This window comes from Fundulus heteroclitus, chromosome 17 (assembly GCF_011125445.2).
Source record: "Fundulus heteroclitus isolate FHET01 chromosome 17, MU-UCD_Fhet_4.1, whole genome shotgun sequence".
Lineage (NCBI taxonomy): Eukaryota > Metazoa > Chordata > Actinopteri > Cyprinodontiformes > Fundulidae > Fundulus > Fundulus heteroclitus.
In genome coordinates, this window is record NC_046377.1 from 3,342,446 (window position 1) to 3,353,102 (window position 10,657).

General features: G+C 40.8%; 1 protein-coding gene across 1 annotated transcript in view; it reads right to left on the reverse strand.

Annotated features, from left to right (window-relative positions):
• Positions 1–9,708, reverse strand: part of ppp6r2a (protein phosphatase 6, regulatory subunit 2a) — a 31,968-nt gene extending 22,260 nt beyond the window's left edge. Inside the window, exon 1 of the mRNA XM_012867718.3 lies at positions 9,294–9,708. The gene's annotated coding sequence lies outside the window, so the exon portion shown is untranslated. The remainder of the gene's footprint in view (positions 1–9,293) is intronic.
• Positions 9,709–10,657: the final 949 nt, after the last annotated feature.

Here is a 10,657-nt window from a genome sequence, read left to right on the forward strand (position 1 = left end):
GCCCCCAGGCCAACGAGGCACACGGTGAAATGTTGGGCACCAAGCCACGTCATCACCTCTCGCCACATAGGCCAAGCCCGGGACCCATGACGGCTGCACACAACCCCGGCAACAACACTGCCCAGCACCAAGAAGAATTGTCTTTTTACTGAAAATGTCTATATAAATAAACTTGCCTTGCCTTTATATCAGTAATCATTAAGACGCTGTATTACAAGAAACATTTACACATCATAAAGCTTTGCTGTGCACATATCCATCATTACCGGAATAATTTTTCTATTCTCTGGTCTCAGCAACACAATAAAAGCTCCTATTAGAGTATGGAAAGAAAAACTATCCTAAATAAAGGTTAAAAATATGGAATGCTTAAAGTTTTTTTTGTTGTAGTTATTGTAGTAACTCATCCAAACACAACACACAAACATGAAAAGAACCTGCTGAGCTGTTTCTCTGACCAAAAGGCTCAGCAACTGGCAATCATGGAAGTAAAACTAAAGGAGGAAATCAAAGTGCTTCCTCCTTTTATTTTGGTTTCTCTACAAGGAGGACACGTTTTAGCTAGAGCTTCAACGGGGGCAGCGGCGTCCATCTGGCATACATTTACAGAGTACACAAGAGCAATAAACCCCGCTGAGAACTCCCTGTGCACGCGGCACAAAAGCAAATGCTTAACTTTTCACCCAACAAGAAGCCATCGGAGGCTGCAAAAACAGTCTACTGGCACATGAAGCAGATGATGAAAGATGAACAATGGCACCTAAAGGGGCAAAGAAAATGGTAATTAAAAGCATAAAGCATTGAAATAAAGGAAAGGGACTTTCCCTTTCGTTTTCAGCGTAACGGGCCGTCACGCTGGAAATGTGCAGGCGAGAACCTTGCCAATAACTTGCTAGAAGGAGTTGCTGGCTTGTTATGCTAATTTACCCCATTCAACCTCCCAGGTATGTTCCATGTTGTTCAACCTGTTGTGGATGCAATTGTCTAGTTGAATAAGTTGGTTTACCAGATTAAATGTCAGTTTTTAGCCTTGGATACTGTGAAATAAATGTCTAAATATATGTGACATAGTCCAACGCGACTTATATGTTTTGATTTTCCCTCTTTAAGACGCATTTTTGAGTGATGTGAGCTATAGATCGAAAAATACGGTCTCCAGTTATTTGGAGTTTTTGACACACTTTTAATTTAACTACAGGCTCATCTTTTCCTACAAAGATGCAAAAGTACACTACAGACATGCCATGCTGCTGTTGCTTTAAGCAATAAAAGCATCTATCAATCTATGATTTTCTTTTTCTTTAAGACATTGAATTATTTGTTTACATGCATTTTCTTTTTCATGTATTTCTACTATTCATAAAATAAGTAGTTAAATGAAATATCTGCAGAACGTGTCGATTTTTTATCTGTTTCATCATCAGAATGTTTGCTAGAATACAATAATATCCACAATTACCATTTTCACGCTTTAATGTGCTACTGTTTCATGATCAGAGACCTCAGAGTATGTTTCTCTTGATTGCGTGAGACATATTTCGGTAAGGTGCGATGAGCTGGCTGTAGAAATCCAAACCTACTAAGCCACCATCGGGTACAGTGCGTGGCGGCTGCTGACTTGCTCCTGCTCTGATGGACCTCTGGCAGAGAACGCTTAAACACGTCAGAGTGTGTCATCGGGGCCTCCGGCTTCAACAAAGACCGTGCCACCTGCTGGATACAGTTTGGTGACTGGGAAAACTGTATCCAGCATTTGTGTATACTATCCAGCAGTTCTGTCTGTCTGCTTTAGTCCTTTTGCCAAAACAGCCTCCCGTGTTGCTGGTTGCCACATCAGCCTGAGCCACGGCCTGGACCCCCAACCACCTAGCAAGACGCTGGCACACATTGCCAGCGTGTCAATGAATGACAGAGTAAAATGTCTGCAGTCAATTAGGGGTTGTTTTAATTTCTGACTACAGTGGCATTCAAAAATCCCCCCCCCCCCCCCTCCGTTGAGAACTAGATATTCGGAAAAGACTTTCAGACAGTTTAAATAGTTTTAAAAAAGTCCCACAGCTCTTAGAACAAGAATTGGCTGAAACATAAACAGCTGAGTTTATTATTCTAGTTTAGTCCCCTGATCGGCAGAAGTACATTGTTGTTTCGTAGTCCACTTTTTTGTTGGTGAAGTTTATTTCTTACGTCCTTTGTCATATTATACATGTAAGTGTAATAGGGATTAGGGATGATGTGATGCTAAAATTTCAAACTCTATACAGACACTAGGAAATACATTTGATTCTTGATACCATTTTGGACAGCAGCAGGCGAGCTCAGACCGACAGAGGACCGTCGCTGGGCTGTCTCTGTCCATGTAGCCAATACATAAACAGCTTGCGTTAGCTGATGTCGTCTGTTTACTACTTGATTGTTTGAGAAACAGGAGCTTTACTGATGTACACTCCTCTATAGAGTCATGGGATTAGACTGTAGCATTAGCTTAGCATTGTTCAGCATTTTGGGTTTTTCTTGTCACTGTGCCTTGTAGGAAAAGTTCCTCCAAACATCACTTTTGTTTGTCTCCTCTATAAAGAAAGTAAGCCGTTTTTCTGGCTGTACTCAACATGTTAGAGTTTAAACTTCCAGCAGCAGATGACTGCAGGGAGGCTTAAGGCTCAAACCCACCAAACCATCCGATCCGACGAACAGATTTTCTTCCTCACCTACAGACTGCGTAGAGGCTCCCTCTACGGACCACCGGACTCGCGAGATCTGTTGGTTGTACTTCTGGTCTCCTACCAGTGTAGCGTTACATAAACTGTTTATTAAATTGTTTTACTGAATCTCCGGTTCAGAGATTCTATTTTGTATTCTGCCCAAAGCAGATGAGTTTTACTTTGTTAAAGGTGTCTTCCTTCCTGTCTGACCCACGGATTTCCCATCAAATTGCTGCGTAGCTCCGAGCAAGACAGAGCAGGGGTCTAGCTTGTTCGGAGCTAGGAAGTACAGCTCCCGAAAACCGCAATCCGGTCTTCCTGGCCTCGTTCACTTCAACCAGATCTAATAGCTACAACGCATTTTCCGTCGGATCGTATGGTATGGCGATTTTCAATCTTTACCGTCTCTGTTATTGGAGCACTGTGGTCGGAAGAATTGTGAGAGTTTGGGCAAATGTGAATGGGTCAGTTTATAAAGTATCTTTGAAAAATTCATTTTTAGTATTGATTATGTCAAGATATTATTTTGACAACTCCATTGTGGATGCATGATATTACAGCAGTAATTGGTCAATGTTAGTCATTTATTTAACATATCGTCAATGTAAAGTCATTCAACAGCCCCAATTTGATTAGTCAAAAGAAGAACGAGCATGCAGGAGCTAACAAACACGTTTTAACAGTAGCTAGAAGGCAAAAATGAAAACAATTGCGGCAGAAGTTGGGAGCACAATACATTACGCATTCGAGCAAACCAAGAGGTTCTCGAAAGACTGTCGGAAACAGCCAAAACAATGAATATGATGGCTCTCACGGACCGGTCGTTTTCCAGAGAAGAAGACTGAGGATTTCAGCAGCTGACAGAGAACATTGAACCCTACTAAAACCTTCCAAAATGCTGTAACGTTTCTCTCCCCACTTTCCCTGAAGCAGTGGTCATACATGCCACAATGTGACTGACACTACAGACATATGGCCAGATGATCAATGAAATGGATCAATGAAAACTTTATAATGAACAGAGCTGATTTGCACGCTCAACGGTTTACATTTGACTGCATGTTCGCTCAGCAAAAAAAACAAAAAGGGACAACGAGCAATTTGTGCTTTGGATGGAATATGCTAGGGACAACGGACGGGTGTGGCGTTACAGGTCTGGACTGTGTGGAACATACACTACAGCTAGCGGTGCCTAGCGGTGCGTGGTCGAGTGTTGAGCCAGCCAAACATCTCTGGATGTGTAGCCATTAGGGGGGAAAACATTTTTGTCACTCAACTTTCCGCCTCCCGGCTGAGATATATACAGCAAAGGTCACGTGTGACAACCAAAATGCTAAAACAACATGTCATGACCAGGTGGAATAGCACATTGTATGAGATGAAAAGTTGACTGGATCAGATTTGTATGGAGCAAATCATAGCGGCATCCCTGTTCCTGCACATATCAGTGGGGGTCTCATTGAAAACAGGACGGTGTTTCTCACTCCATTCGAGCGATTAACAACAGAGGTAAGTTCACAATTTGCTTCTATTGCAGATGTGAGTCCGTCCGTTGCAGCTGACACGGATAGTGGAGTCCGCAAAGCAAAGGCCACCACGCTGGAAGCTTTACCCCCAAATTCCACATCCTCTGTTCCAGACCGTCTCTGTGAAAACCAATGCCTACTGCATCCTCGGTTACTCCGTCTTGCTCCGCTCTGAGTTCCTTGGAGCTTGAGGAGAGCATGCATGAGAGTTCACGCCATTAAAAGGGGACTAACTAACTTTTCATTCATCCTGTTAAGAGTGTCCGCAAAGTTTTCTGTTGCTGATTTTACATCGACTCGATGTATTTTTACTTCCACAAGTATGGGTGAGTGCATTGGCCACCAAAAACTTTATATATATATATATATATTACATGACAAATCTGCTTTCTTGTTCGGTGAAAAACAATTAGTTTGCGTCCAATATTTAAATAAAACGGTCTACTTTATTGGGAATATATAAAAAAAGATGTTTTAATTTGTAGCTACCGATCTCTGGTTACTTTACTTTGACAAACCGGATGTTAGCATTCTATTTCCTGTTTGATACGACTGAATTTGTGGAACTTGACCTGGCTGGATACCGACGGAACGGAACGGAGCAGAAAATTGGATTTGTTCCGTATTTTGACGGTGAACGATGGAGAGCTTGTCCGCTGGCGGTGCCGTTAGGAGAAATCCCGGAGAACATGGAATGGTTCTGATTAATTATAACAACAACGTAATTGCTCCATCAGGCGGATGTGCACGTACATGAACAGAACAGTCACGGAGGATGTGGAATTTGGGGGTAGGGTCTATCCAACCTAATTTCTCAATGGTGCAACTAAAAAAAAAAAAATGGTTCCACAAGTGCCAATAGCCATGGAGGAAAAAAAATCTTATAAACACCTATATAAAACACATTTATACATTGTCCTTACATGTAGTAAACTCATTTGTTATGTCTGTAACACAATGTCATTTCTGCCTAATATGGACATACATTGCAGCGGAGTTCCACCCTGAACTGTAGACACTTTGGGGTTGATCCCCCCCACCACCTGCAGCCGCTCACTTTTGACCAACACAATCAGGTTACCCTAGAAGTTGTAAAAATTGCTAACAAGGCAACTAGATAGAGAAGAAACAAATGTGACCCTCTTTGGCCAACAAGGAAACACAAAGCATTGTTCAGAGGTTCTTTCCCCATTAAGTATGCAGACAGGAAAAAAATAAATGCTGAACGATATTGCATGCTAGCTGTGCTAACGCTACAAGCTAATGCTACAACACTAAAGTTACAGAGCCACTTATAAAGGTACCTGTTAACCTCCTATATCTGAAACAGTGAAAAGTAAACCTCCCAGACAACATAAGCTAACGCTATCAGTGTAAATATTAGCTTCACAGACACAAAACGCCCAATGATGATTATCTATCAGTCTGAAATCGTCGAAATCCACTTCCTGGGTGTTCAGTTCCGAACCACAAAATTAGGAATCCATCAGCTGGAGCTGATCACTGAATAAAATATTCAGGATAAATTACCAAAATATGGCTGCTTCTGGATATATTTTCATGAACCAGATATTTGTTTACACTGTGAAAGTATGTTTGTATGCCCCAGATCCAAGTTTGTTTTGAAACAATATAGGGCTGGACAGTAATTCAATAACAACATATATCGATGATAAAGTCAATAAAAAGTTCAATAGAATAACAGTTTTCGTTCCTTATGCATTCTAGCCATGTAGGTTAATACTACAGTCACTACATCGTCCCAACCAATCACAATCAGACCCAGGAATGTTGCTTCACCAAGCTCCGCCCCCTTCAAAGAGTTCAGAGAGCACATGGTTTTTCTTTTTTCTTTTTTAAAAACTTGTTGTTTTGGTAAAAAAGTTGGTTGAATAAAAAGTTGAGTTTGAATTCAGTGTTTGTGTGTTTTGTATATAAAAATAGGTCACTAAGCAACAGCATATGTTAATTATCAATATCAATATGATTTCTATTTTATCGATATGCTTTTTTGCTACATCGTCCAGCCCTAAAACAATATTTATTTAAGTACAGAATGACCCTCTGCAATAAATTGTATATGTATCAACAGCAAATAGAGTGGAAAATGGAGGCAATTATAATAAAATAATTACATGACTGAATCAAAGGTGCATACTTGCATAAAGGACTTTAACCCTTATAATTAAGTGTTATCTTGTCTACTGTTTTGCCAAAGAGAAAATTAACAATTTTAAAGAATATTTTCTGAACAAAGGATGGATTGTCCTTTACTTACAGGTTTTGCCCTAATTAAGGACATAATTGATCATATATATTTTTTTAACACATAAAATGTTACTGCAGTATCAGAAATGGTAAAGGTACTGAGCATTTTCCCTAAATCATGACAGGACCACCTCCACGGTATTATAAACCTGGCAGACCGCCAGGCTTTACGCGTGCTACACGCAAAGCTAGCAGTAGCATCTCCCTTTGAGCCGCGCAGTGCTGCATCACGGCATACAACTCTCCGCTCTAACACAACATATGCAACAAGAAGGGCCTGTAGATAAAGATGTTTGTATACAAGGACTATTTAAAACAAGAAATGTAACTGTTTTATTAATCAGAATATTATTATTTATTTAATTTAGTTGGACATCAAGCCTTGTTGAACATAAAGTGCATCAAGTCTACATATACAACAGTTTGACCGCTACTTAATGCTATGGTGGGATTGCTTCAAGTTTGTGGTAAAAATGTATGATTATATAAACTCTAAAACAAGCAATAAAGTTATATAATATCACTGCTACATCTCGCTTCCCGTCCATGTGGAGGCTTGGGCTGGGTATTGATTATAATTTCAAGAATCGATTCTTTTTGATTTGATCTCAAATTGAATTGCTGGTATTAAAAACATTTTTAGCTGCTACCTGAATTTCATGACTGTGTAGTTATGCAACATATTGATACGAGTAATGTTGCACTGATACCAGTATCGCACTAAAATGGTGTTATCAGCATCGGTGAGTACCAACAAATAGGGCACAGATACCATTTTGATGTTTGTATGTCACTTGTACGCGGCCTTCTCTCTCCCGACTAGTATTATACATGTATACGTTCATGAAAGTTGCAATATTTTAGCATTTGAGAGCCAAAACTCAGGGTTTAAAAGAGATTATTCAATTATTAATGTCATTTTAGTGTCTTACTAAGAGGACACCAGAGATCTCTACAGCTGCTATTTCTATTCAATTGAATTAAAAATACTTTATTAAACCAAAAGGGTCACTAAATTTGGACACTAACTTGGTGCATTATTAAAAATATGACATTAAAATTCACCTCCCGGACTGAAGCGTGAAGGCTCCTGTGATGTATTTTGAGTCCATGCCTCCGACCACTAGGTGGAGCTTGGTGCTGCGTGCTGTTTTTGTTCTGCTGAGGTCTCAGAGCAGAAGAAGAACTAATAGTGGTTTTACTACTTACACAGTAGTTAAGCTAAAGCTAAAAATGAAAAAAATAGTTAAGCTAAAGCCGGCTCTCGGTGTGCTTTACTAATAAAAACACGTATTTTGCCGTGCTGTGCGCAGACTGTGAGCCGCGGGGACATTTTACCTTCATAGTCGAGCGAATCTGTTGTCTTTATTTCTTGTGACAAATTCCTACAGTTACAACACTTTTTCCCAGCAGAAGGGGTGATTAAATGTTTGATTAGCTTAGCTGAACTAGCTTAGCTAAACTAGCTGGGGGGGGGGGGGGGGGTAGATCAGCTCGCTTGCACTCTGAGAAGGATGTACCCGGTTCGATCCCAAGTGCCGGCACTCTGGGTCCCTGAGCAAGACCCTTAACCCCCGATTGCTCCCCAGGCGCCGCACAGTGGCAGCCCACTGCTCCCCTAGGGTGATGGGTTAAGATGAGGAAGTAAATTTCTCCATTGTGAGATCAATAAAGTTCAATTATTATTATTACGTAGAGCTGTTTCTTTTCCAGTAGGAACCCGCTGCACACCTGTCAGTGAGAACAGAGACCGCCTGCTTGGAGCAGCTCAGTGTATCAAGCTCAGTGTCAGGTATAAAACAGTTCCATGTAAAGACTTCTTGTCCCGGAGCAGTTTATAGTGTGACACCGTAGTGGTCGCGTGCCCGTCAGCCTAATGCCGGCTCACAGTGGAAGTTTTTTTTTTTTTTTTTTTTATCTTTCATTAGACATTAATGACAATTGATTCTTAAATTGGAAAATTGATTATTATTATTTTTACACAGCCCTGAAACATGCGCGGGTGGATTTACCTTTTAGAATAACTGGAAGTCAAAATAAAACAGACAAATAAGCTGACGTTTGGTCAACGTATATATTTATATAAACTTAGCTGGAAACGCCTCTGGCATGAAATGCACATCAACTGACTTGCTGTCGGAGCTCAGATTTCTGTTTACTTCAAACCGACTGATGAACCGGTAGCAGATGAAAACCAATGCAGCCTAATGTCAGGACAACGACCCCGAATCAACCACACCAACCGAACCTCTCCTCCAACAAGCCACGGTTTACTTTATTCCTGTACGATCAAGAAAAGCTTACTTAGTCCTGGCCTCAGCCGATTGAGACCGTGTGCAAAACACCACAGAACAAACGTCTCGGTACTGGTTATCTCACTAGTGGCAATACAAAGATAAAGATTCAAAATCTACAATGTGATATGAATCCATTTAGTAAGAAAGTGTTCTCTCAAAAGCAGCAACTTCATCAGGTACACCAAACTTGGCTATTATGTTATGTTACACACCAACATTCACACCTGAGATATCCCAAGAAAAGCAAACTAACTGAGCAATATTACGTTCATAATAAATGTTTACCAACGACGAAAAGGCTCTGAATAAAGCGAATAATCGAGCCCGTCTTAACTAGTTCCTCATTCTTCTGATTAGCATGTGAGCTAATTAGCCACCGACTGTTGAGCGAAGTTAGCAAACTTAATAGCTTCCGAACTTAGGATCAACTTTTGTCGTTGCTGAAGCGGTCCGGCGTTTGTTGGGCATTACGTTTAAATCCAGGTGTTTACATGCAAACCTACCTTTGGCCAAAAGTCCAGCGCTGTTCCCTCCTTCTCTGTTAGACTTTTCAGGATTTTAACGATAAACAGGCAGCTCTAGGTCACCAGCTAACTGTTAGCTAGCCTGAGCTGGCTAGCATTCGTTAGCATGTGAGTGGTTTGTTTTGAAAATGGTTCGGTCTGAGGCAGCACCGAGCTATCTTTACTAGCTCAACTTGGCTAACGTTGGTCAAATGTAAATGTAGAAACAACCAAACCCGCAACCTCCCCGCTTAAGGGCTCCGTGGCATTGCCGCTAAAAAAGTAGCATTTCCTTATGTACAAGGTTTGATTTGGACTCTCACGCACAAAGATATTCAAAGCGCGGCTAAGTTTAGCAAGCAGGGCAGGAAAAACTCAAGTCATAAATTTCGAATCAAAATGGCGACATGGTGACGACGAGAGCGCGCAACAGACGGGAGCGTGCGTCGTCGACGACAGCGCTCCTCGGTACAGTGGGGGAGACTCGCTGTACAGCATATCAGAAACAGCCATAGTTTAAAAGAAAACAACATATTTTATAGTCATTACACACAGAGTGGTGTAGTTCATACGTTTATTTCTGATACTCTTAATTATTGTTAAGTGTCTCACAAAATTACAATATGACTTATAAAAATAGTTTATAGAAAAATATTAGCTCACAAAAAAATACGCCCATGCACGTAGTGTAGCATACACTACTATGATGCCATGGTCATTAAAGAAGGCAGTCTCTCCAATGTTCCACAGTGCGAAGCCCTGGAAAATTAAATTTGCATCTCTAGAAAGCTCAACAACAAATGGAAGAATCGTCTAGGTCACAGGTGTCAAACTCAAGGCCCGCGGGCCGAATCCGGCCCATCAAGGTAAATTATCCGGCCCTCAAGAGCCAAAAAAAAAAGGCACTTCATGTCATAAAGTAGAGGCATATATCCTTTTAAAGTGTATAAAGTGGCTAAAACTGTGCCTCCTGTAAGTGTAACTCACCCCAATATCAACTTTTTTTGCAGATAAACTGTATAAATTGGGCCTAAGGTTGCTACTTTTATGTTACTGTGCATTTTTTATATTTCTATGTGAACTGGAATGAAATTATGAAATGAAAAGTATCGTCAATACACGTGCAACCGTCCTTGTAGATGTCTGCACTGACTTTTGGACCTGATAAAACAGCAGACCAGCACCGGCAAATTGTCCCCATGTCGTTGATTCAGGAATATGTGGCTGAACAGAAGAGATCTATCTTTTTAGAGCTAATAGAGAGCAGCTTTTTTTGTTGCTGGTTATTTTTGGGTTGTACGATCAAAAATTGCGGCGAGCATGATTGCCGTCCACCAATAAAGTTCTGCATTCAAATACCGACC